Source organism: Agelaius tricolor, unplaced genomic scaffold (assembly GCF_023055355.1).
Source record: "Agelaius tricolor isolate 1412-34295 unplaced genomic scaffold, bAgeTri1.0.p SCAF_13, whole genome shotgun sequence".
NCBI classification, from domain to species: Eukaryota; Metazoa; Chordata; class Aves; order Passeriformes; family Icteridae; genus Agelaius; species Agelaius tricolor.
The window spans coordinates 18,191,816-18,207,334 of NW_027269273.1; positions in this window are offsets into that span (position 1 = coordinate 18,191,816).

The following is a 15,519-nucleotide window of genomic DNA, read 5'->3' on the forward strand; positions in this document are numbered from 1 at the left end:
AGTTTCGCCTGATGTAGGAGACTCTAAAGATTAAAACTCTCTCTGCCGATTTTGGGAGAATGGCATCGGTTTATCTTTAAGGTTGATGTCTTTGCATGAGACCGTTATTAGGAGCAGAATATTAGTAATAATAATAATAGTAATAATAATAGCAGTAGTAATAGCAATAATAATATCTGATCCTCGCCAGTTCGCTGGGGTTTTGTTTTGTTGGGTTTTTTTTTTTCAAATGGGCTTTGATTGTTTGGGGTTTTGTAGGGGTTTTTGTGGGTTTTTTGGTTTTTTTTTTGGTATGGTTGGTGGGGTTTTTTTGTTTGGTTTGGGGGTTTTTTTGGGTTTTTTGTTTTTGTTTTTGTTTTTTGTTGGTGGTGGTGGTGGTGGTTGGTTTTGGTTTTTTTTTCCTTTGAATTCCATCAGCGCAGGGAAAAATATTGGCTGTTATTCGTATGGGCACTAGGTGCTGGTGACAAATGACACGAATCCGTGCTTCCTGTTTGCGGGTTTGGATGAGACAAATCACTTCCCACGCTTTGCTAATGACATAAAGTTCATCAGTGCTGAATCAGGGGCTGGAGCCGCGCCGGCTCCACGCCTTGGTGCATGCCCTGCGCAGATGCGCTGCTCGCCGAGGGAGCGGCAGCGCGGAGCGGCTCTGCCCCGGCCCCGGGCCCCGGCCCCGCCGCCCCCGGCCCCGCGCACCTCGGCACCGCGGAAAAAAAGTAGTTCCAATACAATGTTTGTTAACTAGGTTATCTAGGCTGTAGAAGATTTTAATGTTGAATTTTATAGCTTTACCACGCTCTACCGTCCTTGTGAATATTGTAATATTGCATTTTTTACAAGTTACTCTTCTGTTAATGTTCCAGCTAGTAACTTTTATAATCCTCCTCAATGAAATTTTTTTGTATTCTTCCGCACCGTTAACCTCAATGGCGGCACCTCAGCCCCTGGCAGGAGGCAAAGATGAAATGAATTCCTCTTTAATCAGAAATAATAATAATAAAAACACACACAAGGCTCCCTCTGCCTTTTATTTCAGTTTCCCTTTTCGGGGAGGGGTGATGCCTTGGGAGTCTCCAGCCCCTGCCCCGTGCTGTGCTCCTTGGGTGTGCCTCTGGCAGGGCTGGAGGTGAACCAGGGGTGGTGATCCCCAGCCCTGTCACTTCATTGGGGATGGGGGCTATGGCCTGTCCAGCTCCCGTCCCTCTGCCCCCCACCCCCTCCTTTGCTGCTGTGTGCTGCTGACAGCCTGGAAGCTGCCTGTGCTGCAGGTGTGAGCAGGAGGCCTTCTCAGGGCTGCCCACAAGAAGGCAAAGTTAGGCACTTCTTTTCCCTCTTCTTCCTTATTTCTGTCTGTGGGCTGATTGAGATGCTCCACAGAGCAGCAGCAGCTTTAGAGCAAGTCCTGCTGGTGTCAGTCAGTCGAGCTCGACTGGCTCTCTGGTTTCTGTTGACCTCGGCTGGGCTGGAGGTGCCCAAGCCCTAGCTGTTTGTTTTGCTGAGTAGTCTGAGATGCATCTATAAGAGGTACATGTTCAGAAAATGCACTCAGACTCCTAATGAAATAAATCCCTCTGGATGTAAATAAAGCTGGAAATCACCCTCCCTCTGCCCCACCCCACAAGCTCCCCAACTTCTAGATGCCCTTAAAAATTAATCAGACTTGCAAGCAGAAATGATCATCAACCAGCAGAAAAAGGAATCATGCAGTAGCAATGAACTGAGTTCCTGTTAGCTGAGGGGCTGCATTTTGAACAAGGATTGGATGCTGTTATTTCCCTTGGTCACTAGATTTTAGGAACTTAGGCTCAGCCTGAGTCTTGTGTCAATTAAATACTGGAGGGGTTTCTGTATTCATTGCAGGCCATATGTGAGGGCTGCCTCTCAGCCTTACCTACCAGCTACCTTCAGAAGCTGCCCTGAGAGCTCTTGGAATACTGTCCCCAAGATTACCCTAACAGCAGCTTGTCTCAGTCCCATCTCCTGGAGTCAAGTGATTAAATGCAACTCTCAGCTTTAATGTATTTTCAGCTAGTACAGTTGTGAGGAAAAGCCTAGCTCAAGCCTTAGTGATAAAATGAGAAGGATGTAAGGTTTGTAAATTTGTTCGTATCTCAAGCTATAACTGACTCATGACTGATACAGGGTTTGGGGATGACAACGGGAATATTTTGCATTTTATGAATCAAAAAATTTTTCTCCTTTTAAAACACACAACAAGATTACTAGTAATTTCTGAGTGTAATTTTTCTCTTAGAAGTCTACAGCTGGCTAATCACATAAATTCGTATGTTAGTGTTGAAGAATAACCTGAAACTAAAACACACAAATAAAAAACCACCTAATTTTTAAAAACTATTTTTTAGTTATACTATTCCTTTTAAAATGTATTTGTTTAAAGCTGAACAAGTCTAATAGATGCAAGTTTGTCTTAAAAAATAAAATGGGGCAGGTAAACTAGATTATTTTAACGGAAACGTCATTATTTAGCTAGGAAATACTCTGGTGTCACCTTGGAAGGCAAAGATACAGACTAGTTTTTGCTCTAAAGGAAAGAATTTCCTTCATTTAGGAAAGAATTTTTCTTCAAAGCACCTATCTGAGAACCTTATGGGATGCCTTTCAGAAATGGTTTTTGAAGTTAGCACAGAGCAGATAAGTAGGAAAAACAGATGTTTCTGTGTTATTGGTGAGAAGCAAAGGCAAAAGTAGATGGAAGGTACAGAGAAGAAGAGTAGCAGATCTGGGAACCAGGTTGTTGCTAATATGGTAAAAAACTATTAGACAAAATTTTAAAGTTGCCTACTCAGGCTTGGAAAAATCAAGAGCAGGTTTGATCTTTTGTCTAGAGACCAGCAGGTCACACCAGCTTTCCTGAATCCTACAGGGAAGCAGATCCTCTTAGCAGAGGCATCCTGGCAGTTCTTGGGTGCTCTTTCTTGGGATGTCCATGAAGTGGCTCGGGCTATGGAGCACTCTGTTCTGAGCAGGGCTGCCACGTTAGGCTGCTTGCATCCTACTGGGATAAAAAACCTTCTCCTGAGAAATGGTGTCAAATGTCCCAGTGGACTTTAATGCTCTGACCAGCCTCACCTGTAACCTCCACACGCCCCACACCCTCTGGCCCATGGGCTGGGGTCCAGGAGGTCTATTTAAGCTCAGACCTGGGCCTTGCTCTGTTTCTGTAGTAGGTGGATCTGTTTTCTGGACCTTTTGGATAGACTTTGGCCTTGCATTGTAAGTAACTTGTTTCCTGGCTGCCCCCCTTACACACAGCTTACAGCTTACCTCCAGTTATGTCTGTTAGCTATGGCTTTTGCATGGTCTTTAGGCCCATGTTGTAGTGTTTTTTCCAGTCCTGTCTGAGCCTTTTGATGGAGCCTGCTGGCAGCTCCTGGCTGTGCCTGCTGTGCTCAGGCACTGTGCAATCCGGCCCCACCACTGTGTGTCTGTGCTGGGGCTGCCCTTGGCCCCTGGCTTGCTCTCCCTGAGTGCACAGCTGGCCCTTGTTCTTCCCTCACAGATGTCTTTGCTTATCCCACAGAGCTACTGCAGCCCTCTATGCTTCCTCTCGAGGTTTGCATTTTTTTTGAGAGTTGATGTTGCAAACAGAGGCCTGAAGGCTCCATCAAGGGATTCCTTGAGGTTCTTGATACTGTTTGTTTTTACCTTGGCAGCAGTCAAGAATTAGAAAGATTACCTAAAAGCCTATACTCCTGAGTGCTTTTCACCATGAGAGCTCAATAAATACTTGCAAGGTAAGAGAGTAATATTTTGTGAAGTGTGGGCACTTAAGACATGTCCCTTTTCTGTTGTCTGTGAAATCAACATTCAAAACCCTTTCCTAGGATCAGTGAAGGATTCTTGGTCAGACAAAATTTGATGGAGATATTAAGAACATTCCCTTTCCCCTTCTCCTTCCCTTTACAGTTTGGATACCTTTTCAGATCAAAACTTTTGTAGTCTCTGATTATTCCTTATAGGGACTTTAAACTTCTTTTTACTATTTCTTTTCCTACTTAACATCTGTGTTAGGACATTTTAGTGCCAGTACCTTTTCCCCTGAAGCTTCTGAGAATACTCCAAGAATGCATTGCTAGATGCTTTTCTAACATGACCATGTTTGCTCTTGTAGGAGCCCTTATGGCCAAAAACCATGTGAAAATTTGCAATCTTTGACTTAAATTTCGTGTTCTCTTAGTCTGGAACAGTAGCACCCATATGTTTGTTTTGGCATGTGAAACAAAGTTGACTTGAATTTCTTCACTTTAACAACAAAAACACAGCAGAGTTTTTTCTCATAATTATTTTCTTTTTCCTTAAACACACTATTTCTCTTCTGAAAAAAATTATATGCAGTTTGAAGCTAGCTTTTGACTGCTGAAGTGATTTGGAGACAGATCTACCGAAGTGTTTTCTGTGTAAGTGCTAGCAGTTTTGGACTTAGCACCTCATACTTCTTGGGGGCAGAGTTAGGGAAAAGAGAAGACATAAATCTGAAACAAGTAAGTTCATACATGTAGCTGTTCTGTTACTAGCAGATCACTGACTGGTGAAGAATATATACTTTCAAAAGAGTATGAAAAATTCCCATTGGAAAGATCAGTGATGAACTAGCACCTTTGGAGAGAGGAAAGTATTTTTCTGTGCAAGTGAGGATCCAAATTCCCCTCAGTGGTTGTGTTGACTATGTAAATGTGTGTGTCAGAGACCATTATGTCTTTACCCTGTCCCAGCTGCTTGTGTCAGCACTCGTGCAGATCTGCGCCGTCCCCTGCGGAGGCTGGCGAGAGCTGGGGGAGTCCAGAGAGGAAAGCTCTGGGTGTCTGCTGGGAAGCTGGAGGCACAGAGCTGTGCCGTGGGAGAGACTGCAAGCACTCTCTCACTGCTCACCCAGGCACAGCAGGCCCCACCACTGTCATCACCTGTTGTGCTGCACGGGAAGGAGTTCAGATACTCGCTGTAAGGTCACACTGTACAGCTCACTGCGGGCTCCTGACCCTCACCTGGCTCCTGGTACTGATGTAGTACAAGCAGCAGTAGTAGGCACAGGGAATAGGGCAGAATTTTTTTCTCTTAAACTGGTTTGTGAGGAATCTTTAATGTTAATTATGGTAACAAATATCTGCAATTTAGGACTGCTCCATGTTTCTACCCTGGTGATGAACTGCAAAGAGAAAAAGAGCTTAATCGTTAGTAAAGAGCAACTCTTCCCCTTACAGAAATGTCAGCAATTCATTTCTCAGTGACGTTGCTTTGCACACACATAAATAAACATGACTTAAAACTATTTCTTTCTGTAGGTTTGCAGTGTATTTGCAGGCTCTGTAAGCATGTTGTATGCATGTCGTCTGTGTGAGTATTAATTTGCCTTGTCTAAAGGTTATGGGCTTTGCATATGGACTCTGTGCTGTGGTGCCTGTGAATGCTTGGGTGGTGAATGAATAGGAGATGGAATGTATCTCTGCAGATGAAGGCAGTGTCACACATGCACACACACTGATATGGATACAATTATGCCTGAGGATGAGGTGAGAAGGTGTGTATGCCTATGCGACAGTGTAAGTTCCTCTGTGTATCCTCAAACACTTGGTGGATGCCCATATGCAGGCAGCCTGGGGATTCTTACATGTGAGCACATGCGCAGGTGTCTGAGTCATGAGTGGGAACATGTGGGGCACATGTGAATGTGAGCCTGCACATGGGTGAACAGGATGTGTGGGCAAGGGAGCACAAGCAAGCTGCACATCTCCTCCTTCTGAGTACAGGCAGAAAACTACAGTATGGGGAGGACCTTGGCTGACAGTCTGGCAGAACCAGGCATGTTTGCAGAAGATGAGGCAGAATAGACAACATGAAAGTTATTTTTGTCTATCAGTTATTTTTGTCTATTAAGCTGGCATGAGACATCAACAAGCTCTTGTCTCATGCCAGCTTAATTCCTAGTTAATCAGCAGTCTGCTTGGGCAAAGGAAGGAACTCGCATCAGGGGCTGATGATGAGCCAAACTTCCCAATACTGTTCCGGGAGCCTGCAAGGAGCCCTCAGTATTGCTCTGCCTGCACTTGGCCACATTGCTAACCACTGGGTAATGCTCTGGGATAGCTGAATGCTTCACCAGTCATGTTCTGGTGGAAACCACTCCTGCATAGAGACCATGGATTGGTCCTTTAGGTATCCCTCCTCAAGTGGTGAGCAGAAGTTTTTCTTCACTGTGTGTGATTAGATGCCTTATCCAGGAAAGTTTCAAGTGGCCTAAATAATCCCAAGGCTTTCATCCTCTCTCTTGGGGTACTTCCATGTAACTTGCAAGTTGACTTTTGCTTGCTTCATTTCCATTACATTTAGTGAGATCTTCCTCTTTTGTGGTGTTCTATAGAAATACTGCTTCTTCCTTCCCTCATTAGTCAACAAAACTCCTCTTTTGCTCATGAACTTAGTGTATTCCAGCTGAGGGCCAGCTCACTGTCTTTTCTTACAGGACTTTCCCATCTACTTGGCTGAAAATCCCCTTTTCTTCTTTTTTCCTTTCTAACTGGTTTCTCTAATAATAAGTGGTATGGGAGGGTATCTGCCTGCTCTGTGAGTGATGTGTGTTTACCACAGACCTATAGCCAAACTAATTAAAGTGCTGATGGAACAGATCCTGGCCACCAGCCTGATGGTTACTTTCTGGGAGCTACTGCCATGGTGTTCAACTGTCCTCAGATTGTAACAGGAAATTCTCATCTGTGGCTGGTTGAGATTCAGCCAAGCTGGTTACCATGGGGTGAAATGACCTTGAGAATGCCTTGGACATTAGTTATTTCAGGCAGGTTCTGTGCATGTCCTTGTCCTGCAGCACTCCATATGAGGGCAAAGTCATCCAGGGAAAACATTCCTCATTTCTTAATGCTTCCTGCAGAAAAAAGACAAAAAAAAAAAAAAAGACTAAGCTACTATGAATTTCCTAGGTCTTGAAAAGCACCCATGGGTAGTTGTTTTATATAGCTGGTCTTCATGTCTTTTCTGTTTTCATATTGGGTTTTTATCATGATGAAGTATAGTGTGATTCAACCATCAAGCATTCTGGTAACCCCCCGCACACCAGCCCGCCTCCAGCTTTGCCAGGAAGACTGATCTCTTTTCCTTTTGGATGCTGTGCAGCATGGGGTTTATTTCATTCTTACAAGAGAAGTGTATTTCATTCTTAAAAGGGAAGTAATCATCATGGAGTGGGTGCTGTGACCATAACTGTGGCACAGGAACTTGTGTTAGGCATAAAAAGAGAGTATTCACTTGGCCCTGTCTTCATTGCTGAACTGACAAAGGAGAACATTTGGTATCATCTACTGAAATGTTTGATATCCTTTGCTCTATGTCATTAATAAACCTGAGAATTGGCCTGACATGATACTCAGCTATTCCCTTCCCCAGGCTGATCATTACTATGTTATCTTACCTTTGTTTTAGGGGCCATCAGCCAGGTTCAAGTCCACAGGATGGTTTTCTGTGCAAGCCCATCTGCTGCTGCTTTCCTACTAGGGTTATGCCAGGCCCGTTTTTCAAGGCTACAACAATACTGCTGGACTTCCCACTCTGCTTTCCTGTACTGATACAACTTCACTTGTGTCCCAGATCTTTCCCAACTTCCCCAGTAGACTGTCTGCCAATGGAATTTGTCACTGTTACCACTGTAAGGCCAGCAGCTGTGTGCAAGGTGCTGTAGAGACAGAGCAGGTATGTCTAAAAGCACTGAGATAAGTGTGGCTGGAGGGGAAAGTTGAGAAGAGATAAAAACAGGCACTGAGAATGGAAGTGGCTTGTATTGCTTCCCCTAACACACTCTGATTAAGAGTTCTCCATCTCTGTTTGTTACAACGCCAGGTTAAGTACTTCTGAACATTTTCCTATCCTCTTTTTAATCAAGTACTCCAGAATCAAATACCTCCATTGCTTTCTGAAGCTCTTTAACAATATTTTGTCTACTCTAGGATCTTCCTATGTAACTTCAGCTTCTTTGGCCTAGGGAAAATGGAAAGCAGATTGTGAGAATGCTTTGATGGAAAGCACCTGGCCAAAGCCTGACAATAGGGGAACAGCTGATGTTGGCAGGAGGAATGGAAGAAATTATCTGGAAATGGGCTCCTATTCTCTTCAATGGAGCAGTATTCCTGCTGGGTTGCTGGCCTTGGGCAGGTATTCCTCCTGATGGAGCCAGGCTAGCCAAGTTGTTTCCATGGCAGTCATCTGGACTGTGTGTCCATGCACTCTCCTAAAGTCTCCATCTCTTCTGCAACTCAGTGCAGGCTGCTCTGTGAGTATTATTGGGCAGTGTGCTAAGAGGGGGCTGCATTATTTCACATGATCTTTTAGTGTGCTGGAGGGGAGTGTAGAGATGCACAGTGACCTGCAAGTCTGAAGGACTCCAGTTACCTCCCAGTATTAAACAGGATGGGACATACTTTCCAGTTTGGCTTGGGGAAACTGATGGCAGCACAGATGAAGCCCCAGCACTGTGACCAGTGTGTGTCAGTTACTAACTCTGAAGTTTGGCAGTATTTCAGTTTCACCTCTCCTGCATCATCATTTATCCCTCTAAGTACAATGTCTCGATGCTCTGTGACACTCACTCCCACTCCTTTTTTATTCTCCCTGCCCATCTGCAGCTCTTTGCCCCACCCTGGCAAAATGTCTTGTTGGATCTTTTCAGCTGGAATAATGGATATTTCAGGCTCTTTCTATTGCTATCGGAGCCAGAGCTGTAGTCAGGGAAGCTAAGATGTGACCTAGGATTCAAGTTACATTCTGGAGCAGTTCTTGTTCTTAGAGGGTGACTGTGTGCCAGTGAAGTGCTCAGGCTGGATGAATGGAAGGGCTGGAGAAGACTTAAGGGAGACATGTCAGTGAGTCAAACAAAGTTGTAGAAGGGAGGTGGGGAGGACAGAGCATGGGTAATAAGATCTCTTTAGTAGAAAATCCTCACTGATCTCCTTGTTAATTCCATAGTGGTCATTGCTGAGCAACCACATATCCCATCTCTGCTCTCTCTTGCCTGGGGTCTCCAATATTAAATGGTGCCATGCAGAAAAGTTTGCCACAGAGGAAAACATTCTGGCACCTAATAGGCTGTGGCCATAACCACAGGAGAAGGAGTTGACACTGATGAGGAGGGTGGCTGTGTTTCTGCCTCTCTAGCCTATTATCAGGATTTGGTAAATCCTTCATGTACTGTGGTTTGCTCATCTCTTCTTAAACCCATTATCTTCATTATAAATGACCTAGGGAGATGTTCATCACCAAGAAGTGGGTGGGGAAGGCAGAAGAGCTATTTCTTGATCAAGTGACAGGTGGAAAGTGCCCTGGTATGTCTGCTTTGGTCCTGTCCATCTTCATGTCAGATTGAAGGGAACCTGTAAACGTATTCCAGTTTCTCTGATTGCATCTGAGTAATTGTGGCCTCTGCCTCTGGGGCCTTGTTTACTATTTGGGAAGTGGTCTTTCCAGTTCTCCTTCCTGTATCCAGATATGGTCCAGGACTTGCTTCCTCCTTGTCAACCCTAACAGTGATTAATAAGGACACACATTTCCTGGGTTTTTCACCCATTTTTCTTAAAGACTTTCCTGCCAGTGGTAAGGAGACTGAGGTAATAAACCACTGTTGGCATGTGAAAGGCCTGAGGGCAGCAAGTCTTGGAGAAGCTGTGGTGCAGTTCCAAGCATATAGAGAACACAGGGCAGCTTACAGAGGGAAGTTCTGCTGTCAGCTGTAGGCTTCTTGTAGCTGAAGAGAAACACTGGAATCTGTGGTTCATAGTTATCCACACTGGCACCTTCTTGGAGGTGACAATCCCAACAGTAGCTGTTGTGGTACTTATGAAGCATTTCTTTGCTGTCTCAAAGACCAAGAAAAGCCAACAAGTGAGCATGCTGGTAGATTTCTCATTGGACTTGAGATTTTTGCCTCTGGTATGGTTTATGTGAGATGCAATGTGTCATGAATCTAAGTGTTTAAGTGGATGTTCTTTTGCTCACCTTTCTCCAAGGGATCATAGTCAAGTCTTCCCTTATAATCAGTTACTCTGACCTAAGTACAAAGCATCAAGGCCAGCCCCCCTGTAAAAAAATATAAATACTGACAGATGAGCGGCAGGGAGGTTTCCTGGGACTGCTGTACTGCCTGCCTGCAATAATGTCATGTTGCCTGAGCTCTTATCACCCAGTTCTATTTTAAAAGCCATGTCTGGAACATATATGTTTTGCAGTCAATCCTGTCTTCCCTGTTCTATCTCACAGGGGAGTAATTGCCAGCAGTTTCCTTTCACTCCCATCTTTAATGACTCCTTTAAACAATTTGGTCACATATTTAATATTTAGACCTAAATCAAATCTAGGATAGAATCCAAACCTCCTGCATATTCATATTTGTGGCTTCACTGAGTGTTGTAGAAGATACTGGCTGATTTTATTCTGTGTTTTTACCATGTCTTTAAGACAGCAATACCTGTCCTGGAGATACTGTGTAAGGATGTGTCTTGGTGCTGAAATACTAGAACAAATCCATAGAAGTGATTAAAGAAAAAATACTGTAAAGCTTCCAGACAAACACAGCCCTCTCTTGAAGAGAGAGTGGCACAGCACTGTATAAATATGGTTAGCAGTCCTATGGGGCATTGAACTAGAAGATCTTTGTAGTACCACAGCCAAACTGGAATGAAAGTCTGATTGCAGCCAGAGATATAGCTTGGAGAATCATCTCAGTCCAAATGACTAGAACCAAGTTTGAATAGACATTACAGAGCTCTCACAACTGCTGAGTCTTAAATTTTTCTTGACTGCAAGGATGGGCTGTCCATTATAATTCAAGTGAAGTTTTAGGCTGAAGAAGTAAAAATAAATGTGTTCTTTAGGGTTGTCATCCTTAGGGAGATGTTTGGTTCTCATCAGGACTTTGTTCTCTCTTACTACAGGATGGCAGTTCTGGCTATCACTTGTTTAATTGGGCACTCTTTTTTTTTTTTTTTAAATCAGAGTCTGCTGGGCCTTTACAACAAGGAAGAGATCTGGTGTCTTTGGACTTTTGTATCCTTCAGTGTACTTTACTGTAGAGATGGGTGACTTGACCCTGAAGCTTGGGATTTGGGCTAGGGTTAAGATGAGGTCTTGGTAATCATGGGCACCAAAGCTGAATGCTCTCTGAGAACAGAAGCTTAGAGTAATGTGAGAGGGAGTAATTTGTTTTCTTGATATAGTGCTGAGTTATTCTAAGGGCATGTTACAATGATATTGAGGATTATAGTTAGTAGGTACAGTGTCTCTGAAAGTAACCCCACCCTGAGAAATCTGAAACAAATTAATGCATTTAAAATCAGGCACTGAAAATTTTCTTATGGTATTTTTTTTTTATTGCTTTATTCAAAGAGAAAGGAGAGATGATTCTGTACCTGCTTTTCAGTTGTCTGAAGAACTGTGAAAATTCCCAATTCTGTCTTTCAATCTGTCACGCTTTGAGAGGGCCTGGGGACCTGGCACTGGGAGGGGAGTGCAGCCCCCCACCATCAGCAGTCTTCACTCCCTACCTTCCTCCTCTTCCTCACCTGACACAGCTGTACCTTCAGCTTAGATACCCATCAGCTGGATGCCATGCTAAAATGCCTTGGTGAACCAGAGCTCCCTGGTGCTGCCCCAGGTCCTGTGGGGACTTGCTGAAAGACATTGTTTTCAAGAACAGTCAGTGCTCAGCTTTTGGGTGAATTTAATTCCAGCTGCCATGGGGTAAACTCAGTCTGGTGCAGGGAGGCAGGAGAGAAGGATCACTGTGTGACTGCTGCAGCCCACACATACAGGAAGGAAAGATGGAGGAAAAAAATAAGTGAAGGCAGAAAGTGGAGAGGATACCATTTAGTAACCTCTGAAACTGGGGTTAACCATATTGCTTCCAGTGAGGGCCACATCCTGCTTAGAGCCAGACTTGTGTGAAGCTGGTGATAGCAGCCAGAATGCACCAGCTCACAAACAAACAGGCTGAGAGAGAAATAAAGGAAGGCAGGAAGACAGATGCCCCTTGGGCAAACACTTGTTAAATTGACAAACTTGTAGAAAATGATTAAGGCTCTGGCTGTTCCTGGTCCAGAGGGGCCCTGAGCTGCTGCCTCAAGCTAAGATACAAAGGTAGTTCCTTGGGAGCCTACAGTGGACAGGGCACACAGGGAGGTGAAACAATTACTGCCTGTCTCTACGGTGCAGTCTCTTGTCAACTGTTATTTATGTTTCCCCAAATGTTGCAGTCTTCTTACAGGGAAAGCAGGCCCTGCCAATCTATGGCAAAATAATTGCAGCAGCGTTTTCCTCCTTTCCTTCCTCCCTCCCTCCCTCCCTCCCTCCCTTCTTGCCACGTCTTACTCTCTCCAGCTCCGATTTACCTTGGACTCGTTTGATAATGAATTGTGATTTAACCTCCAGTGAGATTTCAGATCTCTCACAGACTAGTAGGGTTGAGTGCTCACTTGTGCTGGAGACCCTGCTGTGAGCCCTGCTGGAGGCCACCCTAAGACAAGAGACCCAGGCCAGTGCAGCAGATCGTGCTGAAAGCTTTTATTTTGTCTTTTCTCCATAAGCTTGCAATTGAGGCAATCTAAAAGTTCTTCCTTGTCCTTCACAGCTGCAACATACTTCCAGGAAGGGTGATTACACACCTACTCTTTACCCCTCTAGAGGTACCTCCATGCTTCTGTATCTATTCTATATCTGCCTGCTGTCCTTGCACTTGATTTTCTTTGGTGATCTCTATTAGGGCAGCAAAGAATCAAACCAAGGACCTCAGACAGGGACAGTTTGTGCTAATAAACAACTTGAAGCAGCCAGGACTGAGCCTGTAGTTAGTTAGTATGAAAGTGTGGCGCAGGGTTATAGTTATGGTGAACAGGTCCTTTACCAGGAACCTCAAGTCTTCAAGCAGCCCATGGGGTTTGTTTAACAGAGCAGCCTGTGCTCCCCTCTGTCAGTGGCACCAGACAGTCCTGATGGAAGGTAAATGGAAACAAGCAGAGACCTTTGCCATCTCTTTTGGACTCTCTTAGAGCAGGGAAGCTTTCAGAGAAAGCCATCAGCACTAGGACACAGTTTCAAACTTTGGGCTTCCTCTCACTTACTGTTCTGTCCAACATCCTCCCCCTTCCCTTCACTCCAGATATGCATAAAGCCTGTCAGGAAGGGGTTAAGTGCTGCTTACCCCAGCCAGCTTTGCGTATTTAAAGTGAGTAAAGGTTTAATTACCAAATGATGACAGTGTCATATGGTTTTGGTGATGGCGCGTGGCATTCGATGAATGCAGAAGAGGGGAGGATGTGAGAAAGACACTGAGTGGCAGTGGGGAAGCGAGGAAGCTAAAAATGCCAAAGACAGTAAAACATCTGTAATTTGCAATTCGCTAGTGTTCGCTGATTGCTCATGGATTAAAGATTAAAATCTATTCTCTGGCAGATGGGGGAGAGAGAGAGAGGAAATTCTTACGAGCATGTTTTGCATCTGCATTTCATTCTGCTCCTCTTTACAATAATCACGGATGAGGAAATAAACCCAGATCTGGGCTGGCAGGAGGCGGGGAAAGTGCACAATATAGGCAGGACTCAGCATGCTTCTCCTGTTTGAGAAATGCCAAGCACAGAGAAGGAGCTGACATCAGGATTGCTCTTCTTGATGCCTGGGACTCTATTTTGGCTGTGTGAGGATGAATGTTCCCATGAGGCTCGGAAGTGCCAAGAGCCAGAGCAAAGTCTTTCTTCTGGTCACCCCAATTCTGCATTCTGGGGTTTCTTTGATAGGAAGGGGACGTTAGCCATCTGTCCCGTCTCAAGGGATGACTGAGCCTGGCTACAGTGTCCATGACGTGATGTTAACGCTTGCAGGCAAACAATACAAGTAGAAATAATGTTTGCAAGTATAAATCATTTTTATAACTTCAGCTAATCAGAATCTGTCCCTTTTATGGGCATGATGAGCTCTCTCTCTTTCTCCCTCTCTCATTCTGACTCTCACACAGGGTTTCTCAAGTGTGCAGGACATTAAAAGAAAAATGGATAATAAAACTGCAAATACAAGGCCTGCTCCTTAGAGGGGCTGGGTACTCATGACTGTGGTTGGCTTCACTGGAGCCAGCTTTTGTGGCAAAGCCCACAATTTGAAAAGTATGAGGTGCCCTTGCACACCCCGACAGCCTTGTGGAGGTTAGGGCACTCTCCCCCTGCGATGGAACAGAGCTGGTGGTCTCCTGCCTGGCAGATGTAAGGTCTGCAGAAATTCTGTTCTCTGGAAGGAATAGGGATTACATCAAATGACCAGGATAGCACAAAGGGGCTCACAGTTCACCCTCCTCCTGGCCCTGGCTCTGTTCTTTAAGTAGTTGTGGTTGACAGGATGGGCAACTGCTCCCTGCAGCAGTATAACCCAGTCTTGGTGAGGAACTGCGGTTCCTTTGTGCTCCATCTGCCTCCCACTTAAAATAGTGCTCTGGCTTAACTCCACACACACCAACAGGTTTTTTTTCCCATGGGAATAAAATTTTGTTGGGTGTCTTTGGAAATGTTGTCTGAACATGATGCTGCTACAACCTATCAAGGAAAGAGTTCATTCCACAAAGAGCATGCATTACCATAGCATTTATTATATGAGCACACCTTTCTGTAAATTCATTGTCATACACTTACCTCCATCTGTACACACATAGATAGATGCTCCTAAATCCCAGTCCTCATCCAACAAACCTATGCACTCTGACTGCTCAAATATTATCATAATTTTTGGGTCACAGCAGTGATGTGAACATGCCAAATGGAACTTAGACTGGGCAGGGCACAGTTCAAATGTTATTTGCTGTGATTGTGGAAAAGGGCACTGGCCTAAGTGTCCTTGGAGTCCCTCCCGTCCCATCTCTATTGTGTTTCCCTGCCTTAGCTGCCGCCTCCCCATGCCATGTTGGTATCTGGGCTTAGTAAATAGCCCCATGTCAACCCACAGTAAGCAGATTGTTTCAGAGCCAATACCCAGGTGTTTCTAAAGTGTGAAGACACACCTTTGGGGGTGGGAAGGGAATGCTCATGGGTGCTGTTCTGGCAGTCCTGTCTAGATATTGTGAAACTGCACTCTAACTGGTGAGTGTTGCTGCTGCTCAGCCACCTCTGGCTCTTGGTTTATATTCTGTCATGGAACAGCCCTACTCTTCCTGCTCCTTGATGGTTTTCCACCCATTCTGACTGGAATGCTGGGTTTGTGCTTTCTCCTGGTTGTAACAGTGTTAGCTGGAGCTAACAGGAAAACTTAACTGGAAGATGTGTTTTTTCTGAGTGCCTGGTACAGCTTGCCTACAGCTTAAGAGGAAACTTAGGGCTCAGTTTAGAGTTGAGAGAATAAAAGAGCTGAGCTGTAATAGGAGGAGGCTGGAAAGATTCTGATGAAAGGAAATGGTTTGTGCCAAGATACATAATCTAAGTTTTTTTTTTTTTGTCTTTTTTTTTTTGTCTGGGGAGCAACTGGTAAGTGTTG